Below are 24,196 nucleotides of genomic sequence, written 5' to 3'. Positions count from 1 at the left end.
TTGACTCCCTCCCCATCACCTGCTACTCTGTTGTGGCAGCGAGTGATGGTCACCATGGCAACCGGATGACTTCACAGGCTTCCGGCTTGCCATGGTAAGGCTAAGTATGATCAGACTTCTGCTAAAGGTAGAAGTCTGATCAGACTAAGTGTAAAGTGAAAATACAGTACAGTACACTATATAGTGTACTGTATTGTATTATACAGACATCAGACCAACTAGATCTTCAAGAACCAAGTGGGTCTGGGACCCAAAAAAAAAACAACATTTATAACTGATCAAAAATTAAAAAAATGTAATGCACTACACATGTTTGATATCACCACGTCTGTAATGACCTGATATATAAACTGGTTATGTTACTTTCCCCGCACGGTGAACGCCATAAAAATAGAAAAATAAAAAACTATGATGAAATTTAAATTTTGCCCACCTTACTCCCTAAAAAAGGTAATAAAAGTAATTTCAAAAGTCGCATGTACGCTAAAATGGTACCAAACAAAACGGCACCTCATCCCACAAAACATGAGCCCCTACATGAGAAAATCGCCCAAAAAGTTAAAAAAATATGGCTCTCAGACTCTGGAGACACTAAAACATGATTTTTTTTCTAAAATGCTGTTATTGTGTTAAAGTTAAATAAATAAATAAAAATATACATATTAGGTATCGCCGGGTCTGTAAGAACCTGCTCTATATAAATATCACATGACCTAACCCCTCAGGTGAATACCGTAAAAAAAAAAAATAGTGTAAAAAAAAGCTATTTTTTTGTCACCTTACATCACAAAATGTGTAATAGGAAGTGATCAAAAAGTCATACGCAACCCAAAATAGTGCCAATCAATGTCATCTCATCCCGCAAAAATCAAACCCTACCCAAGATAATTGCCCAAAAACTGAAAAAACTATGACTCTCAGACTATGGAGACACTAAAACATGATTTTTTTTGTTTCAAAAATGAAATCATTACGTAAAACTTACATAAATAAAAAAGAAGCCGACATAGTAGGTATTGCCGCGCCTGTAATAACCTGCTCTATAAAAATATCACATGACCTAACCCCTCAGATGAATACCGTAAAAAAATATTATAAAAACAGTGCAAAAAAAGCCATTTTTTGTCACCTTACATCACAAAAAGTGTAATAGCAAGTAATCAAAAATTCATTATCACCCCAAAATAGTGCCAAACAGTCATCTCATCCTGAAAAAAATGAGCCCCTACACAAGACAGTCACCCAAAAAATAAATAAAACTATGTGTTCTGCTTCGCATTATTGACTGTTGTATAACACTAGTCAGACAGCTTAACAATAATTCAGAAGTCAAGAAACGTGAGACATCAGATCTGTATGTATTCTTTTTTCTGAATAACTTTGTAAAACTACAACATAAGCATCAACAAAACATATGTGTCAGTACATTAAACATTATACAGCAGCCTCACTCCATCAGTGAGAGTACTCACAGACAATTCCATCATAAGTCCAGGAATAAATAAAGAGCTCCTCTGCATGTAGCCTGCTAGATCCAGGAGCAGTCATGAAATGGAGGAAATACAGTTCAAGGTTAAAGGTTACTGCTTCTCCCTCTGAGAAAAATATCACTTCCTGTGAAGCACTGGCAAATTAATAACTAACTCTGACCACGAGATGGCAGCAACGTCAAACTAACATTGCAGTATAATCTGTAACATCACATTGCATACATTTACTATGAACAATATGGGCAGAACAATCCCTGTCTGGTATAATTTATTATGTCCCTACCTAAATAACTACTGCTATGCAGAAAAAACATATAAACAGGAAAATGGAATCCTAGCTAGTCTGAAATCAAAACTATAATGTCAGTTATAGGTCTGAGATAAATTCTGGCGGTCTCATTTTTTACAATCTTGACCTCCACCTTTCTAACCTTGCCATCCCTGCTTGGTAGAACATTGACAATAAGTCCTACGGGCCACTTGTTCCTGCCATCTTGGCTGTCCTTCAACAGAACAACATCACCCACTTTTACATTTGGGCGATCGTCAGTCCATTTCCTATGGCGTTGTAAATTTGACAGATACTATTCCATCTTTTCCAAAAGGTGTCTGCCAAGCATTGTACTTGCTACCATTGTTTTGCATGAACTTGTGTGGTACTTATGGTTCCAGATGGAGCAGACAAAGAGTTCACCTTTTGAGTCAATAACATTGCTGGGGTAAGGACCATAGGTGTATCTGGGTCTGAGGACACAGGAACGATTGGCCTGGCATTCATAATAGCTGTAACCTCTACCATAAAGGTGCTTAAAGTCTCATGGGTCAAGTGAGCAGGTTTGGTTTGTAGCAACATAGCATCCAAGATTCGCCTGGCAATACCTATAAGTCTCTCCCAGACACCCCCCATGTGTAAAGAGTGTGGAGGATTAAAGACCCATGTACATCCTCTGTCTTGGAGAAAGTCTTGCAATTGTGATTCGCTGTCACAAATGTTAAGTTCTTTGCAGGCTCCCACAAAGTTTGCTCCTCTGTCAGAATGGAGCAGTTTTGCTGGGCCATGAATTGAGAAGAATCTCCTCAAGGCATTAATAAAGCTTGATGTTGACATGGCTTCAAGTAGCTCTATGTGTACAGCTCGGGTGAACAAACAAGTGAAAAGGACTGCCCATTGTTTACTGTCCGCGCTGCCTCCTCTAGTGCGACGGGTTAAAACAGACCATGGACCAAATACATATAGGCCCAGATTGGTGAAAAGTGGTTGAGCAATTACTCTATCCTCTGGTAGCTCTGCCATATTTTGACTATGTAATCTTCCTCACAGCTTGAGACAGATGACACATTTGTGTATAACAGCTGATACTAAGCATTTGCCACCAAGAATCCAGAAACCTGCAGATCTATTTGCACCTTCTGTGATGTGTCACCCTTGGTGAATTACTTGTTCATGATAGTACCTAACAAGCAGTGTCGCAATGTGGTGATCATAAGGTATGATGACAGTTTCTCTTCCTCTGAGAGTTCAGCAAGAGACAAACGTCCACCTACTCTCAACAACCCATTCTTGTCTAAAAAGGGGCTAAGCCTCCTAAGACGGCTTTGTTTTGGGAATGTCTTTAGTTTTTTGATGCAGTCAGTTTCCTTCTGGAAATGTTTGTTTTGAAATTATAACAGACTTTGCCTCAGCAAGTTCTTCTAGATTGACCTGTTCATGGAAACTTTCCCACCTTCTGACCTGATTGCTGCTGGTTTCCCTCCAGAAGGTTTTAGCGACATGGATGAGTCTGGCTAGGGTCTTAACTAATATCTTCCAGCAAGAAAATCTCTCAAAGCAATGTGAGTGAAGTGTGGCTTCAGAAGCTTTGGTACTGAAACTTTTAATTTCAGATCTGATTTCAGGGTGGATAAACATTAGCAGTGTCTTTCTACTCACAGTGTGGTTGGTACAGAAAGGATGGGCCTGAGAACCATATAGAGTTCCGAAGGCATGATGCTTGAGTAGGTCTAGTGGCATATTCTGCAGGGTTTTGCTCTGTAGATCCGTATTTTTCGCCCCATAAGACCATAACTTTGTGACTGGAGATACCGGAGGGCATAGCAGGAGAACGGAGCGGCGCCCGGGGATAATAGTAAGTGCAGTGAGATCCCCGGACGCCGCTCTCCATGTCTGTATTCTTAGTTCACAGTGTCATAATCGGTGAAAGGTCCTCTTTAAGTTCCACCAGTTCAGCACCACTGCTGCTCTGGTCTGCTCCATTATCAGGCTTTATAAGAGTTTTATATGGCTGATCCCATTATCTGGTTTTATTTTATTTAGTTAAAGGGATTATGTCACCTGGATTTTAGTGACAGAGCTTTTAACATCATCACATCAGTCTGCTCGTTTTGTATTAAAATGTACTAGTATTACTGCCTTAAGTATTGTTGTTTGTCTAGAAAATCACTTTTATTAATATGGTAATTACCTAAGGAGCCCAAGGGACTGTCCCTCCGGCCGTTGGAGCCCAGACGCGCCCTTTCTCCTAGAGCCTAGCTAATTTATTCACTCCTCATTGCCGGCTGGCGCATGTGCAGTGCATCCTGTGAGGCCGATTCCAGGCATTGACGTGTATCCACTGCGCATGCGGGAGATTATGGCTCAGCAAAAGCATTACATCCAGCGATGAGGAGTGAATAAATTAGCAGTGGTGCGGTGCTGGTATCCAGGAGAAGGGGCGCGTCTGGGCTTCAACGGCCGGAAGGACAGCCCCTTCGGCTTCTTACTCATGTAATTACCATATTAATAAAAGCGATTTTCTAGACAAATGACAACACTTAGGGTAGTAATACTAGTATATTTTAATACAAAACGAGCAGACTGATGCGATGATGTTAAAAGCTCTGTCACTAAAATAAAGGTGACAGAATCCCTTTAACATCACACCGAAGGAACAGCTAAGAAGACTGGCCTATTGTGCCAAGATTCTCCCTTCACCCCTCTGCAAGATGGAGGTTAGAGGGCATGGTCCTTATTGTGTTGCCTTTTTGAAAGATTTTTTAAAGTTACATTCATACAAGGATTGATGGGAATGTTTGAATATTCAACTTAATCTCTTGCCATCTTAGCGCCTCATGCCGATCAGTCCAAGAGCTCGGCAAGCATATCTTACAAGTTACGAAGAACAACCAAAGCAGCTTGAGCAACCACAACCATCGATGGAAGAAGAAGCAAGAGCTATGATGGTATAACTGTGTAGAGGACTGGATGAAGAAGAGGAATGCAAGAAAGAAGAAAAGAAAAGGAAGGAGAAGATGAAAATTACAATTAAAGTGAAGTCCACCACAAGGAGAAGCAGGACCAGGCAGTCTAACATCAGCCGTCATGTCTACCAGTATTTTAGAGGGAGGAGAAATATAATCTGGACAGTCCTGCTAAAACCTCTCCACAAATAACATCATTTATGGCATTTATGGCAATCACTAAAAAAATAAAATTGTCATAATAATAGCAGATTAGAATTAATAAAGTACCAGTAGAATATTAGTAGTAGGTACAATGGTAATAATAGCATTTATTATAGTAATAATAATAACAGTAGTATTAATAATAGTTATAGTAACAGGTTTGATCCAGGGTCCTAGGACTGATCGCCTTTTACCGAGGTCGAAAAGGAATTTTTCCTTATGATACAAATTGGCTGAATGTGTCCCAGGTTTTTTGCCTTCTTTTGGATCAACAGTTTTAGGGAAAAGGATCTTACTAATAGTCAGGGGCATAGCATTAAAATTAATAGTAAAATTATAGGATAATTTGCGATAGTATAATGATATATAGAAATTACCGTAGTTATAAGGAAAATGGTCTAATATTACTAATTATAATATTAATGATACTAGAAGTAATTATATAAATATGATTAAAATATTAATAATGCTTAGACATCTTTTACAGGAAGTAGGGGGTTTGATCCAGGGTTGTAGGACTTTTTCCGGGGTCGAGAAGGAATTTTTCCCCTGTGACACAAATTGGCTGTATGTGTCTAGGGTTTTTTCCGCATTCTTCTGGATGAACAGTGGGGCAGTATAGTAATAATAGTTACAGTAAAAGTAACAATAGTATTTTAATAGTATGATAGGAATAATAGTAGCTATTGTACAATAGTTATAATGCAGTAAAAATACGGGAAAAAAATCCTAAATACTAATAAATATTGAGAATTAGTAATTGTAATTAAATGTGTCCTCTAATATTAGCTATAGCTGTCAATTGCATACTTAGGTTTGATCCAGGGTTCTTGGACTGATCGCCTTTTCCCGTGGTTAAGAAGGAAATTTTCCCCTGTGGCACAAATTGTCTGTGTCCAGGGGTTTTCGCCTTCTTCTGGATCAAAAGCATAGGCAAAGTACAATAGTAATAAACGTTAGTGCTAAAAGAAACAATAGTATTTTAACAGTATGATAGGGATTACATTTGCAGTGGTAGTTATAATACAATAGAAATAGCAACAAAAAAAAAAAAAGAACAAAACCTAAATACTTATAAATATTGAGAATTATAATAGTAGGAATGAAATTAGTGCTATTATATTAAACAACTGTAAATAGCATGATTAAGTTAATAATAATAATGTTAGGATACTAATATACTGGTAATAAAACATTCATATTAAGGTACAAATAGATATTTATAGGACAAGGATTAATAAAAATAATAATAGTAATATTAGCAGTTAGGTTTGATCCAGGGTTCTAGGGCTGATCGCTTTTTCCCTGGGTCGAGAAGGAATTTTTCCCCTATGACACAAATTAGTTGAATGCGTCCAGGGTTTTTTGCCTTCTTCTGGGTCACCAGGTTTATAAATAGTGACTGAATTTAGAACAATAAAATAGTACTAATAATATAATATTAAGCAATATGACCAGAGGGCAATATATTACTAAGGGTAGCAATAGTATAATATTGATAATAATAACAATATAATAATAGTATTATTAGAAACAGTTAATAATAGTATATTAATATAAGGTTAGTGTAGGGACCCACTTGAAAGAGGTCACCGTGAAGTGGCAAGTGGGCTTGTACATTTTGATGAAAATGTATACCAAGAACCTCCTATTGATAAGTTTGTCCCAGCAGCAGTAGATGATGTATAACATGTTGATGTACGCTTCATGGCTTGTTGGTAAATTATAATAGATATCAGCGAAATTGATTCAGGATTCTAGGACTGATCACTTTTTCTTAATGTCAATAAAGAACTTCACCCCTGTGTCCTTCTTCTGGATTAGAACACTTTTAGATTGACAGCCTTGGGACCTCACAACTAATATTACAGGGAGTGCAGAATTATTAGGCAAGTTGTATTTTTGAGGATTAATTTTATTATTGAACAACAACCATGTTCTCAATGAACCCAAAAAACTCATTAATATCAAAGCTGAATATTTTTGGAAGTAGTTTTTAGTTTGTTTTTAGTTTTAGCTATTTTAGGGGGATATCTGTGTGTGCAGGTGACTATTACTGAACATAATTATTAGGCAACTTAACAAAAAACAAATATATACCCATTTCACTTATTTATTTTTACCAGTGAAACCAATATAACATCTCAACATTCGAAAAAGTAGGTTAGTTGGATGCACAGGGTGGCTGATACACCAAGAAGGGTGCTCTCAAACTTACAGCGTCACCCCACTGTTAAAAAGCAAAAGTATATATAGGAATGATTGGGCACACCTAAGATACTTGGTGACCAATTTATTAAGGTTGTTAAAATGGTTAAGTGATAGAAGACAGTAATAAAAATAGTACGAATAAAAGCAGCAGTGCGGATTTTGCAGTAATATTAATGTATAAAGCTGTCGCGTAATAAAATGGAGATTAGATGCGTATGTGACCGAAAGGAGGCTCAGAATAGTACCTGCCCGGCAGTGCCAGTGACTATGAGCCTCGTTGCGACCACAGTGGACAGCAAATGTAAATATTCCAATAACAGTGAATAAAATTATATACTTTATAAATTAAGAATGCCGGGTGGGTAAAAACCTATATAAATATAAATGTAAAAATCAAAAGTCCGGATGTACCAAATCGAGATCCTTCTGGTATTGGCACCCACTTACAGCAGCAAAAGAGTGTTTAAAAGAAGTTGCAGTGTTTAGAGTCAAGATTTCTCTGTCTCTGACCCGGCGGCGTCCCGCTTATAGTCAGAGAACAATCCCGTGATGAGACAACAAGTAGTTCACAGTCTTACCAGTGTTGGAGGGTTCTCCTGATTCGGAGATACCTCGGCCGTCTATCTAAACCTTCCTTCAATCTTTGCCTTTATAATTAGATGGATCCAGCGGTAGCTTGAGTGCGTCACTTATGTGGTTACTGCACGTGTCCCGCTTGTTTGGCTCCAAAGGTGCCGGGTTTTCCAGGCTTGGTTTCAGATCGGCTCCGTTCGGTACACTGGCTCAGAGTGGTCTTCAAGTTAGTTGGATGCGGTGCACTCGCATAAGATTGGGGGGTCAGACCAGACGCGTTTCGGGGCTATGATGTCCCCTTCCTCAGTGGCTATCCGACCTCCCCAAATGATCATCCTTTTATACCCTGTGAGAGGGCTTTACAAGATCCGATGTGGATTTTAGTTCCGGAAGTCTGATGTGAGTCATTAACCCATCAGATGAAAGTTCACTCTTTAATATATTGTGCCGGATTTACTTGCTTCATTTTGAGTTAGACATATTCAGTCTGTGCCGTAACTTATCCGATCGTATTGTCTTTACATTTATTGAAATAGCAATGAAGTTGAGATTAAAAGTAAAAGAAAACAATAGTGGATAATTTTGCGTTTCACTTATATTTGTGTTTCTCCCACAAACCGCTGAAGCGATTGCATATACGATAGGGTTCCAGCGGTACTGCAATTGCAACATATATGACACATTGTAACCAAGGTTTATGACAAGTTCATACAGTGTATAAAAGCAATGTGTGTTAAGATGTGGAATCTGAGATAAAAAGTAAGAAGATAGATATATAAGATAATGATAAAAGGAAAAATAAAAGGAAAAAATAACAATAGTTTTTCTTGGTCCTGCTCTAATGGTATTTGATCGTGTTTTAACATCAGAGCATTTTCTTGTAGTTTGTCCCTATATCAGAGAACCAATACTCTGTTCCCATACGTATAATTTGTATACTGATGGATATGTCAGTTCACTTTTGGTCTTCTTTAGAGTTTTGGAAGCATTATGTGTCCTATCGGTACATGCTGTCATTAATACCCAAACGGACTATCTATAAAAATGGATAAAATAGATGATGCAGACATATGGGCCGTCTGTAAAAATATAGAAAAACTAAGAAAATTTTTTTTATATATATTTTGTAAAAATGTAAAAGAGGAAAATGAGATATTAAAAAGGTAAAATAGAGATAAAAATATAAAAATTAATTTTAGGTGAATTATGAAATATATCATGATGGATCCTATAAAATTTCCACACTCTGTGTAGATTGTGTGGATTAGAAATAGACGAGATACTTAAAGTTGTTAAAGACCAGTGTTGTTATCCCCCTCAAGTAAGAGAGAGAAGTAGAAAAAGTAAGAAATCGTTAAGAATATTAAAACCATATTGAAAAAATATATGTTTTCTGTATATATTTTTTTATATATATATACACATATATAATTTTTACTTCTTCTTTCTTTTGTTTTCATACTTGACCAAAATTGCATAGAGTAGTTGGGATGAGGCCATACACAGTCGGTCGATGCTCAATGTTGTGGGACTGTCGTCAAGGGGGAACCAGCCGGGGCGTAAAGCAACTCGGCATAGTTCACCCTCAAAGGCAGTCCCCAACTTATATTTATAAAAAGCCGAAGAGTTCATATTCTGCATTTAAGCCATCTGGAATCATAGTCTCCAATTCAAAAATTCTTTGTGTCTCTAGTCTCGACATTTTGCTGATATGGTTCCCTTTTCTCCAGCTTATAGGCACTTTGTCTATGGCCGCAAATTTTAAATTGGATGGATCGCTATTGTGTGCAATTTTAAAATGTTTCGAGAGTGAGTGAGTTTCTACTCCCTTTTTGATGTTGGATATGTGTTCCGAAAGGCGTTTTTTGAGGGTTCTCTTAGTCCTGCCTATGTATTGACGTTTACACGGGCACTCTATTATGTAAATAACGTTTTCTGTGCTGCAGGTTAAAAAGTCTTTTATAATATGTTTATATCCATTTGTGGTTGCAGTTATTTCTTTTGTTTGTTTAGTAAATTTTGTCGATTTGCAATTCCCACATTGGCCGCACCTGAAGAAACCCTTAAGATCCATCCATTTTTGGAGTGTATATACCCATTTCACTTATTTATTTTTACCAGTGAAACCAATATAACATCTCAACATTCACAAATATACATTTCTGACATTCAAAAACAAAACAAAAACAAATCAGTGACCAATATAGCCACCTTTCTTTGCAAGGACACTCAAAAGCCTGCCATCCATGGATTCTGTCAGTGTTTTGATCTGTTCACCATCAACATTGCGTGCAGCAGCAACCACAGCCTCCCAGACACTGTTCAGAGAGGTGTACTGTTTTCCCTCCTTGTAAATCTCACATTTGATGATGGACCACAGGTTCTCAATGGGGTTCAGATCAGGTGAACAAGGAGGCCATGTCATTAGATTTTCTTCTTTTATACCCTTTCTTGCCAGCCACGCTGTGGAGTACTTGGACGCGTGTGATGGAGCATTGTCCTGCATGAAAATCATGTTTTTCTTACCTTGCAGACTTCTTCCTGTACCACTGCTTGAAGAAGGTGTCTTCCAGAAACTGGCAGTAGGACTGGGAGTTGAGCTTGACTCCATCCTCAACCCAAAAAGGCCCCACAAGCTCATCTTTGATGATACCAGCCCAAACCAGTACTCCACCTCCACCTTGCTGGCGTCTGAGTCGGACTGGAGCTCTCTGCCCTTTACCAATCCAGCCATCTGGCCCATCAAGACTCACTCTCATTTCATCAGTCCATAAAACCTTAGAAAAATCAGTCTTGAGATATTTCTTGGCCCAGTCTTGACGTTTCAGCTTGTGTGTCTTGTTCAGTGGTGGTCGTCTTTCAGCCTTTCTTACCTTGGCCATGTCTCTGAGTATTGCACACCTTGTGCTTTTGGGCACTCCAGTGATGTTGCAGCTCTGAAATATGGCCAAACTGGTGGCAAGTGGCATCTTGGCAGCTGCACGCTTGACTTTTCTCAGTTCATGGGCAGTTATTTTGCGCCTTGGTTTTTCCACACGCTTCTTGCGACCCTGTTGACTATTTTGAATGAAACGCTTGATTGTTCGATGATCACGCTTCAGAAGTTTTTGCAATTTTAAGAGTGCTGCATCCCTCTGCAAGATATCTCACTATTTTTGACTTTTCTGAGCCTGTCAAGTCCTTCTTTTGACCCATTTTGCCAAAGGAAAGGAAGTTGCCTAATAATTATGCACACCTGATATAGGGTGTTGATGTCATTAGACCACACCCCTTCTCATTACAGAGATGCACATCACCTAATATGCTTAATTGGTAGTAGGCTTTCGAGCCTATACAGCTTGGAGTAAGACAACATGCATAAAGAGGATGATGTGGTCAAAATACTCATTTGCCTAATAATTCTGCACGTAGTGTATAGTAGAATTAGAGCTGTAGGGTAAACCTTATGACATTAACATGTACTACACATAAATGAGAAATTAAAACTATAATTTAGGTAATCTCATTTTTTGGGTTGATAAACAGGAGTTTTCTGGGAGGAGAAATTGATGACCTACCCTCAAGATATATCATCAATATCAGATCAGTGGGGGTCTGACACCCAAAGTCCACACTGATCACCTGTTTTGGACAGAACTGGGAGCAAAATGCTCTGTCCAGTTTGTAGCTTCTGGAGACCGTGTCTGCGGCTCAGCTCCCATTCCATCTTCTGCTTCTGACTCCATCCACTGAATAGTTTCCACTGCAGGTGTCAGTCCAAAAACAGCAAATCAGTGTGGGTGTTGAACCGGCACCAATCTGATATTGATGGCCTATCCTGACCATAGGTCATTAATATATAAGGAAAAACCCTTTGACTGCTTAAAGGGGTTGGCCCGTCTCAAACACCGATAGCATATTGATAGGAATCAGGATAAGCCATTAATGTCAGACAGGGGTTGGTCCCAGAGGTAGGACCTGCAACTATCTCTAGAAGTGTGCCCCTGAAGTGAAGGAGAGCACACTCTGCATATGCGGCATGCTCTCTATTCATTAGTATTGGAGTTGCAAGTTGCAAAAATAGCCAAGTGTGTATGCTCGGCTATTTTCAGAGGCCTCATAGAAGTGAATATAGAGCACACCACATAAGCTCGGCCACCTCTCCATTCACTGCTATGGGACTGCCTGAAATAGCTGAGCCAGCGTTTGTCTATTTTCGATAGAAGTAAATGGATGGTGGGGCACATGCTCTGTGCATTCTCCACTTCGGGGGCTTGTTCTAGAGAGGTGTGACGTGCACCTATCTGACATTGATGGCATATTCTAGCAATATTCTATTAGTGTGCCAGATGAGAATATCCCTTTAAAGTCTTATATGAAATGAAAAGATACTCCACAGATCACAACACGTAGGTCTTTGCCACCAAACGGGTCACATTCTTGATCTGTATCAGGATGTCAACAAGTAATAGAAAAGTCAGGGCCCATCTCTACCAAGTCCACATTCAACAGTAACAGAGTTCAGTGCAGCTTATTTTTGCTCCATTTTATACCCAGTGTCTTATCCTCCCTTTTTTTTTGTTCTCCCTAACATCTGTATTTCCAGAAACCATGCAAATCTTGCTAAAGGCTGTGTTTGGTATACCAACTTATACAAATCCAATAGTCAATGACTATAATTCCTGTTTTCGGTAAAATTTTTAAATATAGCTTTTATTTTGACTTTATTAAACGAACGTTGCCACAAAAACATATAAGTGAGAATTTAAAACTGCATATGGAGGGCTCTATATATTTGGGGCTTTGGGATATATTGTCTCTACTAAAATAATAGATCAGATTATATTAATGCATATCTCTCTGATAATAGAGTGCAGACAATATCATATACTTTATGTTTGTAATGTCAGCCGACATCAGACACTTTGTAGCTTTATCTATACTGCTCTCTATTAGCTCATTACCCTGTCTGGAGTGCTGTTAGCGTGATATCTAGCATCTGCCAAGATACACTTAGTAGCTCTGCTACTGGCACTTTAATTTTCCGGCACTGCCCCTATGTTGTAATGTGTGCTCGGCGTCTGCAGTTCGCCGTGCATCTAATTATTTCTTTGCCCTGACATAATTTTTAAAAACAAAAAGAATGCAGCTGCCCCGACATGTTTCACCGCTAAACTGTGGCGTCTTCAGGGGGAAAAAGGAGCTACTATCAACACAATTGTTTCATTTGGGAAGTGCGGGTCTTACCCATTCGTAACCTATAGGATTTCATCATGTGTTGACAAAAAGATTTAGGGGCCAATCCAGTCCGTCTCTTAGATGACTCTATACTGATTTCGGGCCAATCAACCTATTACTTCCGCGCTTACGTCCGATACTTATATCTTTTCAGCTACAAGAAAGTTCAAAGGCGCATGCGTCGATACTATGAATTTTTCGCGTCTCTATCTGAAAATTACAAATGCGCATGCGTTAAAACTTAGAAAAATCTTATCCAGCACAGAGGCTGGGACCTTACTTCAAGAGGTAGACACGCATGCGTCAGAACTTTGAAGATTGCATTCAGGTCTTGTAGCACTAGACGCTTGCGCTAGAACTTAGTCATTTAAATTCGACTATTAAATGCGCATGCGTCAGGACTTAGGCGATCTATCTCCACATACATTCCTTTGAGATCCCATGCTGGTAATGTTATTCCAAAGGAGGACACCATTGATATATATAGAGAGTGACTAGAGATGTCCATGTATGTATTTCGCTATAATAAGTACGAATATATGCACTTTCAATAGGTCTCACGTTACAGATAGCAGAAAGGTCACATCAGGTACTAGGCCTAATAGTTGATGTGAGCATAGGTCAGCGGATTATTCAATTATTCCCATTCAGGACGTAAACTAAAATCATACTTTTTACTTATATATTCTATATATAATTATATCCAATATTTCTAGAATAGAATCACACTATGGTGACTACAATGGAATAACACCTACTGTCTTTCATATCATTAATTTTATGCCTATTTCTGTATTTGTCATACTATGCCCGTATATTCTCTTGGTCTAGATAAGGCTACCCTATAATTTTTTTTATGCTTTTGAGCTTTCATTATGTTATTAATACATTATATACATTTCATTTAATGGAGAGAGAAGAGGTAATATTCAGTTTTACCCAGGGATCACTGAGAAATCCTATGAACCCAACGAGAAGGTCCCTCTTTTTTATTTTTATTAATATTTTTGATTTTTATATAAATGCTGTGAAGGTGAACCCTTCATTCAGACCGTTTGGGCTCATAGTGTTCAATCCCTGGATCCACCGTGCCTCACTCTGTAATAGCTTCCTGTCAAGATTACCTCCTCTAGGCCCCATATTAAGCTTCTCTATGCCCCAAAAATGTTAGACTGTTGCATTGTTTCCATGAACATATTTAATATGTCTGGCTATTGGTGTATCCTTACCTGTTTGAATTGAACTTATATGGCCTGTTATACGTCGTCTAAGTTCCTGTATAGTTTTGCCCACGTAAAGTTTGGGGCATGGGCAGGATGCTATATATATTACTTCTTGTGTTTTACAAGTGATCAATTGTCTGATCACATATTCTTTTTTGTCGTCAGGGTTCGTGAATTTTTTAATCCACGGGATGTATTTACAAAAAGAGCAATCTCCACATGGAGTTGATCCACAGTATTTTTCTCTAATTGGAATCTTTTCTGTTCCTTTCTCTTTCAGATAGCTGTGCACAAGTTGGTCTTTCAAATTTGGACCTCTCCTATAGGTGACACTTGGATTAACTGTAAGCACTTTTTGGAGATCTTTCTCTGTCTGTATAATATGCCAATGTTTTTGTTTTTGCAATATACCTGTACTATATATTTCTCTATTATACCCGTCAAAAGTTCCTATACATCGTCTCATCCTTTTTGGGAGGCATAATTTTCAGTAGGTCATCCCTATTTGTCGTTTTTGCTCTGTTATAAGCTCTTTTTAAGGGGGCTACAGGATAGCCTCTTTTTTGAATCTTTCAAGGAGATGGCTACTTTCTCTTTCAAATGTTGCCTCATCTGAGCAATTCCTACGGGCCCGCAAGTATTGGCCTGTAGGTATTTCCCTCTTGAGTGGCAGAGGGTGCCAGCTTGACCAATGTCGAGGTTGGTTTTCTGTAGACCTCAGTATTGAGATGTCCGTTTTCCATGATTCTTATTTTTAAATCCAAGAAGACAATTTCTCTCTCCTGTAATTCATACGTATATTTAATTCCTATATTGTTATCATTTAGAGCTTGGGCGAATTCCCTAAAAAGTGATTGTCCACCATCCCAAAGGATAAGGATGTCGTCTATATACCTGCCCCAAAATAAAATGTGGCAGGTATATGACGACATCCCCTCCGTGAAAACTGTGTTATTTTCCCACCACCCTAAAAATACATATGCATAAGTGGGGGCATATGATGTCCCCATAGTGGTCCAATTAATCTGCTTGTAATATTGTCCCTGAAAAATAAAAAAATTGTGCTCTAAAACAAATTCTAACATAGATAATACTAAGTGATTGTGTTGGTGAAAATTACTACTTTTAGTGCTAAGAAATTGGTGAACTGCATTTAGGCCCAGTGAATGTTGTATATTACTATATAGGGATTCGACATCCAAGCTTGCCAATATAGTATTTGGTGTCATTGTCATATCATTGATTTTCAGGAGGAGGTCTTTTGTATCTTTAATATAGGACGGTAAGGTGGTCACAAATGGTCTCAATATTTGGTCTACATACTCACTGATGCCCTGTGTCAGATTGTCATTCCTGGATACTATTGGTCTCCCTGGGATTGGTGTTATATTTTTGTGCACCTTAGGAAGTGCATAGAAGGTAGAGATGGTAGGATCTTTTTTAAGGAGGTATAATAGTTCATCTTTTGTTATTAGGTCCCTAGACCTTGCATAAGTTAAAAGTTTCTTTAATTCGATGGTTTAATCCTTTGTGTGATAATTGGGGAGTATTTTATAGATCTTCCTATCTCTTAGGAGTCTCTGTACCATGTCAACATAGTCATCTCTATCTTGGATGACTATGTTGTCCCCTTTGTCACTGAGTTTAATTACAATGTCCTCATTGCTCTTCAGCTCCTCCAGTGCTTTCAATTCATAGCTACTCATATTCAAATGAATATGATCTTTTCTCATTTTTAACGATTTAATATCCTGCGTCACTAGACTTACAAAGGTATCAATCTCTTTGACTGCGTAAATGATGGAGTGATTTTAGATTTGGGTCTTAGAGTAGAGAAGGGGGGTCTGGAATGACATATTGTCCCTCATTCTCTCTCAACAAATCCTCCAAGGCCTGAACACATCTCTCTTCATTTTCATGCATTTTCCTTAAATCCCATTCTGCTTGTTTATGTACCTTGTGTAAGGCCAATTTGCGTGCAAAGAGATTGATGTCCTAAATTCATAGGAACTTATCGCTCTGTGGAACTGGAGAGAAAGTGAGACCTCTACTTAGAAGGGCTCTTTGTGATATTGTAATGGGGAGGCTGGACAGATTAATGATTTGTTTATCATTCTCCTCATCTATCAATAGACTGGTTTCTATTTGCTGTATCCCCATTTCTCTCGTACATACATGGACATCTCTAGTCACTCTCTATATATATCAATGGTGTCCTCCATTGGAATAACATTACCAGCATAAGTGTGATATGGGATCTCAAAGGAATGTATGTGGAGATAGATCGCCTAAGTCCTGACGCATGCGCATTTAATAGTCGAATTTAAATGACTAAGTTCTAGCGCAAGCGTCTAGTGCTACAAGACCTGAATGCAATCTTCAAAGTTCTGACGCATGCGTGTCTACCTCTTGAAGTAAGGTCCCAGCCTCTGTGCTGGATAAAATTTTTCTAAGTTTTAACGCATGCGCATTTGTAATTTTCAGATAGAGACGCGAAAAATTCAAAGTATCGACGCATGCGCCTTTGAACTTTCTTGTAGCTGAAAAAATATAAGTATCGGACGTAAGCTGCGGAAGTAATAGGTTGATTGGCCCGAAATCAGTATAGAGTGATCTAAGAGACGGACTGGATTGGCAGCTGCATTCTTTTTGTTTTTAAAAATTATGTCAGGGCAAAGAAATAATTAGATGCACGGCGAACTGCAGACGCCGAGCACACATTACAACATAGGGGCAGTGCCGGAAAATTTAAGTGCCAGTAGCAGAGCTACTAAGTGTATCTTGGCAGATGCTAGATATCACGCTAACAGCACTCCAGACAGGGTAATGAGCTAATAGAGAGCAGTATAGATAAAGCTACAAAGTGTCTGATGTCGGCTGACATTACAGACATAAAGTATATGATATTGTCTGCACTCTATTATCAGAGAGATATGCATTAATATCATCTGATCTATTATTTTAGTAGAGACAATATACCCCAAAGCCTCAAATATATACAGCCCTCCATATGTAGTTTTAAATTCTCACTTATATGTTTTTATGGCAACGTTTGTTTAACAGGGGCCTGATGGGATACACCCAAAGCTATTAAAAGAGCTCAGCGGTGAACTAGCAAAACAATTAACAGATTTATTTAACCAATCACTGGCAACAGGAGTCGTCCCAGAAGATTGGAAATTAGCAAATGTTGTGCCCATTCACAAGAAAGGTAGTAGGGAGAAATCGGGCAACTATAGGCCAGTAAGCCTGACATCAATAGTGGGGAAATTAATGGAAACCATACTTAAGGAGAGGATTGTGGAACATCTAAAATACCATGGATTGAAAGATAAAAAACAACATGAGTTTACTTCAGGGAGATCAAACTAATCTTATTGATTTTTTTGATTGGGTGACTAAAATAATAGATGGAGGAGGTGCAGTAGACATCGCTTATCTAGACTTTAGTAAGGCTTTTGATACTGTCCCACATAGAAGGTTTATCAATAAAGTGCAGTCTTGTTACCAGTGGGGTACCTCAGGGATCTGTTCTGGGACCCATATTGTTTAATATCTTTATCAGCGAAATTGCAGAAGGCCTCGATGGTAAGGTGTGTCTTTTTGCTGATGACACAAACATTTGTAACAGGGTTGATGTTCCTTAAGGGATACACCAAATGGAAAAGGACTTAGGAAAACTAGAGGAATGGTAAAAAATCTAGCAACTAAAATGTAATGTTGATAAGTGCAAGATAATGCACCTGGGACGTAAAAACTCAAGAGCAGAATATAAAATCAGTGATACAGTCCTAACCTCAGTATCTGAGGAAAGGGATTTAGGGATCATTATTTCAGAAGACTTAAAGGTAGGCAGACAATGTCATAGAGCAGCAGGAAATGCTAGCAGAATGCTTGGGTGTATAGGGAGAGGCATTACCAGTAGATGGAGGTGGGTGGGAGGGAGGTGCTCATGCCCCTCTACAGAACACTAGTGAGACCTCATTTGGAGTATTGTGCTCAGTACTGGAGACCATATCTCCAGAAGGATATTGATACTTTGGAGAGAGTTCAGAGAAGAGCTACTAAACTGGTACATGGATTGCAGGATAAAACTTACCAGGAAAGATTAAAGGACCTTAACATGTATAGCTTGGAAGAAAGACGAGACAGAGGGGATATGATAGAAACTTTTAAATACATAATATTTTAAAATTTTGCCGAAAACAGGAATTATAGTCGTTGACTATTGGATTTGTATATTTGACCTCCTGGATTTAGTGGGTCTTTTTGAAACGTTATATTGGTATACCAACTTAGCCTCATCACTCACTTCAAATGGGTTTTCAGATTTTATAAAATAATTGGTCAAAGAGAGGAAATGGCATAAAATAATATAAAGACTAGATATACTGTATCTGATAAATCTCCTGTTGTTCCAGCACTGATATTCTGATGGTCCAAGCCAGCCAGCCGATCACTGGTCTCAGCATTGCATAGCATGAGACCACTATATATGGTGCATTCAGATAGTCTTCAGACCCTTTTCACATTTTGTTATGTTGTGGCCTTGTGGTAAAATACATTTTTTAAAAATCTAGATTTTCGCCATCATTCTTTTAACAATAGCTTAAAATTCAGAAGCTTAAAACAGATTTTTAGAAATGTTTGCTAATTTATTAAAAATGAAAATATTAAATCTTGCAATAATATAAGTATTCAGACCCTTTACTTAGGACTTAGTTGATGCACCTTTGGCAGTGATTACAGCCTCCAGCCTTCTTGGGTATGATGCCACAAGGCTTGTACTCCTAGATTTGGGGATGTTTGCCATTCTTCTCTGCAGATCCTCTCAAGCTCTTTCAGGTTGGATGGTGATCGGTGGTGGACAGACAATTTTAGGTCTCTCTAGAGATGTTGGCTTGGGTTCAAGTCAGTGCTCTGGCTGGGCCACTCAAGGACATTTACAAAGTTCTCCCTAAACTTCTCCTGAGTTTTCTTAACTGTGTGCTTAGGGATGTTGGGGGAGCTAGATCAAGACTAGTGCATCCATACGCCGGCATTGATCTTCCTGCACTGGTGTGAGATGCACCTAATTTAATTAATTAATTAATGCAGGCGCATCTCTGCCCTGCCATGCACCAGAAACTTAAAGGGAACCTGTCAGGTGGATATTTTATTATAATCTAACTAATTATATAAAATCATTAACTACTGAAAAATGCCTTAGAAGTATTCACTTACTGGTGTGACAGATGGTTGTCTCATAATATACACACAAAGATGCCACATGCCGCATGCTAATGAGCTGATTTTTTACTCAGAGCTATAGCCACTCCCCTTGCCCACCTGCTGCTGATTAATATGGAAATAACTGTCAATCAGCAGCAGGTAGGCGGGGAGAGTCAGGAGCTCATGAATATTCAGGACTCATCATTATGAGCTGGAGCTTTTCAATACAAGATGTTGGCAGATTGACTGGGTCAATTAAAGAAAGTGACCCAGCATTTTGCTAAGAGAATCAGTCACTTATTTATGTTGCCCTTAGTTAGGACACCATAAAACTGGTAACAGTTTCCCTTTAAGTCTACGCCAGCTACAAGCTAGCATAGATTTCAGCTCTAACTTCCGCAACTTTCTGGCAAAAGTTATACTAAATGCACCGGGGCGGTGCAAAGCCATGTCCCCTCCACTAAGCCACTCCCCTTTTATTCACACTCAGAAAAGTGCCAAGAAACTCAAAAGTCGCAAATTATACTTGCTTCGTCCCTCGTCTATGATGTTACACTTCGGTTATATAAATTACTGTTTCAAAATCTCAGGTTCGGATTTTGACACAGTGATTTATGCACATAATCGAAGTGTAATGTCATAGACGCGAGGCGAACCAAGTCTTGAGTTATGTGCAGCCAGATTTTAAAGGCCTCAGCAGAGCCCATACATTTTAGCGAGGAGATATTGTAAACTAAGTTTTCAAACGAATAAGGTTCGGATAGAGCAATACGAACCCGATTCGTTCAACACTAGTTCCATTGTAATTTCCCTTTAGTGGTAAAGAGATGCTGGAGGGGAATTGATGCCACAATCGATCCTATAGTTTTCTATTTCTGGTATGTGCACATTAGCTGTAATATCTATCTCAAAGCCATAGACAGAAGAACACAGCAGGGAACATTTTTCTATCTGGCTACCTGCAGCTAAGGATGTCATAACTAGAGATGAGCAAAGTTTTAAAAAATTTGATTTGGTCGTTTTGGTCACTTTTCTCCAAGAAATTTGCTTCATTATGAATTATTTAGTCACCAAACGCGTTAAATAAGGTCTATCCTGTGTTGTAATTAAACTTTAGTATCTTGGTGTACATCACTTTGCAGTGCAGCAACAAGCATAGCCAGACCTTTTTGGTAGCGGTAGGTAACAGTTGCTGTGCATCTGAATTACAGACAGGTCACATATATGGATGTGCGCATCATCATGTAGGCCACAAACAGTCCTAGTTAACCCCTATCTAAAAAAAAAAAAGCATACAGAAGCTTTCAATAAAAATGCTGTGCGCCCCTGTGGGTGTCCTAGTGACTCTTCAGTGGAACAAAATAAGGAAATGGAGGCATCACAATAAAGTGGTGGAGAAATAAAGGTTCTTTAAATCCATGCTGTGGAAGTACAAAAACATGCATTTGAATCCCTTTTGTTAGATGCTGAATGACTATGGCTATCACTATTAGGCTTAGTTCACACTTCACTTTTTGGGTCAGTTATTGTCAGCCCAAAGCAGGTGCGAGTCAAACCCATAGCACAGGTGCAGATCTATTCATGATACCTAATACAAGAGTAGGCTTGGCTCCTGAATTTGCCAAAAACAATTTCAAAATGGCGAATTTCCCAGGGTTGAGTGCTACACTTCAGGACATAGACTGGGAGCAATTATTGTCACATAATCACACTAATGCTAAATAGGAGTGCTTTAAATCTACTTTGGATAAGTATATTGTTAAATACAAGCAAATAAAATTAAACCCCACATGGTTTACAAATAGGGTAGAAAGGGCAATAAATGACACAAAGATGGCCTTTAAGAAATACAAATCGGAGGGGTCAGCTGTAGCTAGAGTTGAGCGAACACCTGGATGTTCGGGTTCGAGAAGTTCGGCCGAACATCCCGGAAATGTTCGGGTTCGGGATCCGAACCCGATCCGAACTTCGTCCCGAACCCGAACCCCATTGAAGTCAATGGGGACCCGAACTTTTCGGCACTAAAAAGGCTGTAAAACAGCCCAGGAAAGAGCTAGAGGGCTGCAAAAGGCAGCAACATGTAGGTAAATCCCCTGCAAACAAATGTGGATAGGGAAATGAATTAAAATAAAAATTAAATAAATAAAAATTAACCAAAATCAATTGGAGAGAGGTTCCATAGCAGAGAATCTGGCTTCCCGTCACCCACCACTGGAACAGTCCATTCTCAGATATTTAGGCCCCGGCACCCAGGCAGAGGAGAGAGGTCCCGTAACAGAGAATCTGTCTTCATGTCAGCAGAGAATTAGTCTGCATGTCATAGCAGAGAATGAGGCTTCACGTCAGCCACCACTGCAACAGTCCATTGGCATATATTTAGGCCTAGCACACAGGCAGAGCAGAGAGGTCCCGTAACAGAGAATCTGGCTTCATGTCAGCAGAGAATCAGTCTGCATGTCATAGCAGAGAATGAGGCTTCACGTCAGCCACCACTGCAACAGTCCATTGGCATATATTTAGGCCTAGCACACAGGCAGAGGAGAGGTTCATTCAACTTTGGGTAGCCTCGCAATATAATGGTAAAATGAAAATAAAAATAGGATTGAATGAGGAAGTGCCCTGGAGTCCAATAATATATGGTTATGGGGAGGTAGTTAATGTCTAATCTGGACAAGGGACGGACAGGTCCTGTGGGATCCATGCCTGGTTCATTTTTATGAACGTCAGCTTGTCCACATTGGCTGTAGACAGGCGGCTGCGTTTGTCTGTAATGACGCCCCCTGCCGTGCTGAATACACGTTCAGACAAAACGCTGGCTGCCGGGCAGGCCAGCACCTCCAAGGCATAAAAGGCTAGCTCTGGCCACGTGGACAATTTAGAGACCCAGAAGTTGAATGGGGCCGAACCATCAGTCAGTACGTGGAGGGGTGTGCACACGTACTGTTCCACCATGTTAGTGAAATGTTGCCTCCTGCTAACACGTTGCGTATCAGGTGGTGGTGCAGTTAGCTGTGGCGTGTTGACAAAAGTTTTCCACATCTCTGCCATGCTAACCCTGCCCTCAGAGGAGCTGGCCGTGACACAGCTGCCTTGGCGACCTCTTGCTCCTCCTCTGCCTTGGCCTTGGGCTTCCACTTGTTCCCCTGTGACATTTGGGAATGCTCTCAGTAGCGCGTCTACCAACGTGCGCTTGTACTCGCGCATCTTCCTATCACGCTCCAGTGCAGGAAGTAAGGTGGGCACATTGTCTTTGTAGCGTGGATCCAGCAGGGTGGCAACCCAGTAGTCCGCACAGGTTAAAATGTGGGCAACTCTGCTGTCGTTGCGCAGGCACTGCAGCATGTAGTCGCTCATGTGTGCCAGGCTGCCCAGGGGTAAGGACAAGCTGTCCTCTGTGGGAGGCGTATCGTCATCGTCCTGCCTTTCCCCCCAGCCACGCACCAGTGATGGACCCGAGCTGCGTTGGGTGCCACCCCGCTGTGACCATGCTTCATCCTCATCCTCCTCCACCTCCTCCTCATCCTCGTCCTCCTCGTCCTCCAGTAGTGGGCCCTGGCTGGCCACATTTGTACCTGGCCTCTGCTGTTGCCAAAAACCTCCCTCTGAGTCACTTCGAAGAGACTGGCCTGAAAGTGCTAAAAATGACCCCTCTTCCTCCTCCTCCTCCTCCTCCTCCTGGGCCACCTCCTCTTCCATCATCGCCCTAAGTGTTTTCTCAAGGAGACATAGAAGTGGTATTGTAACGCTGATAACGGTGTCATCGCCACTGGCCATGTTGGTGGAGTACTCGAAACAGCGCAACAGGGCACACAGGTCTCGCATGGAGGCCCAGTCATTGGTGGTGAAGTGGTGCTGTTCTGTAGTGCGACTGACCCGTGCGTGCTGCAGCTGAAACTCCACTATGGCCTGCTGCTGCTCGCACAGTCTGTCCAGCATGTGCAAGGTGGAGTTCCACCTGGTGGGCACGTCGCATATGAGGCGGTGAGCGGGAAGGCCGAAGTTACGCTGTAGCGCAGACAGGCGAGCAGCAGCAGGATGTGAACGCCGGAAGCGCGAACAGACGGCCCGCACTTTATGCAGCAGCTCTGACATGTCGGGGTAGTTGTGAATGAACTTCTGCACCACCAAATTCAGCACATGCGCCAAGCAAGGGATGTGCGTCAAATTGGCTAGTCCCAGAGCTGCAACGAGATTTCGCCCATTATCACACACCACCAGGCCGGGCTTGAGGCTCACCGGCAGCAACCACTCGTCGGTCTGTTGTTCAATACCCCGCCACAACTCCTGTGCGGTGTGGGGCCTGTCCCCCAAACATATGAGTTTCAGAATGGCCTGCTGACGTTTACCCCGGGCTGTGCTGAAGTTGGTGGTGAAGGTGTGTGGCTGACTGGATGAGCAGGTGGAAGAAGAGGAGGAGGAAGCCGAGAAGGAGGAGGTGGCAACAGGAGGCAAAGAATGTTGCCCTGCGATCCTTGGCGGCGGAAGGACGTGCGCCAAACAGCTCTCCGCCTGGGGCCCAGCTGCCACTACATTTACCCAGTGTGCAGTTAGGGAGATATAGCGTCCCTGGCCGTGCTTACTGGTCCACGTATCTGTGGTTAGGTGGACCTTGCCACAGATGGCGTTGCGCAGTGCACACTTGATTTTATCGGATACTTGGTTGTGCAGGGAAGGCACGGCTCTCTTGGAGAAGTAGTGCCGGCTGGGAACAACATACTGTGGGACAGCAAGCGACATGAGCTGTTTGAAGCTGTCTGTGTCCACCAGCCTAAATGACAGCATTTCATAGGCCAGTAGTTTAGAAATGCTGGCATTCAGGGCCAGGGATCG

This window comes from Bufo gargarizans, chromosome 1 (genome assembly GCF_014858855.1).
Source record: "Bufo gargarizans isolate SCDJY-AF-19 chromosome 1, ASM1485885v1, whole genome shotgun sequence".
NCBI lineage: Eukaryota > Metazoa > Chordata > Amphibia > Anura > Bufonidae > Bufo > Bufo gargarizans.
Note: the sequence above shows the minus strand (reverse complement) of the source record.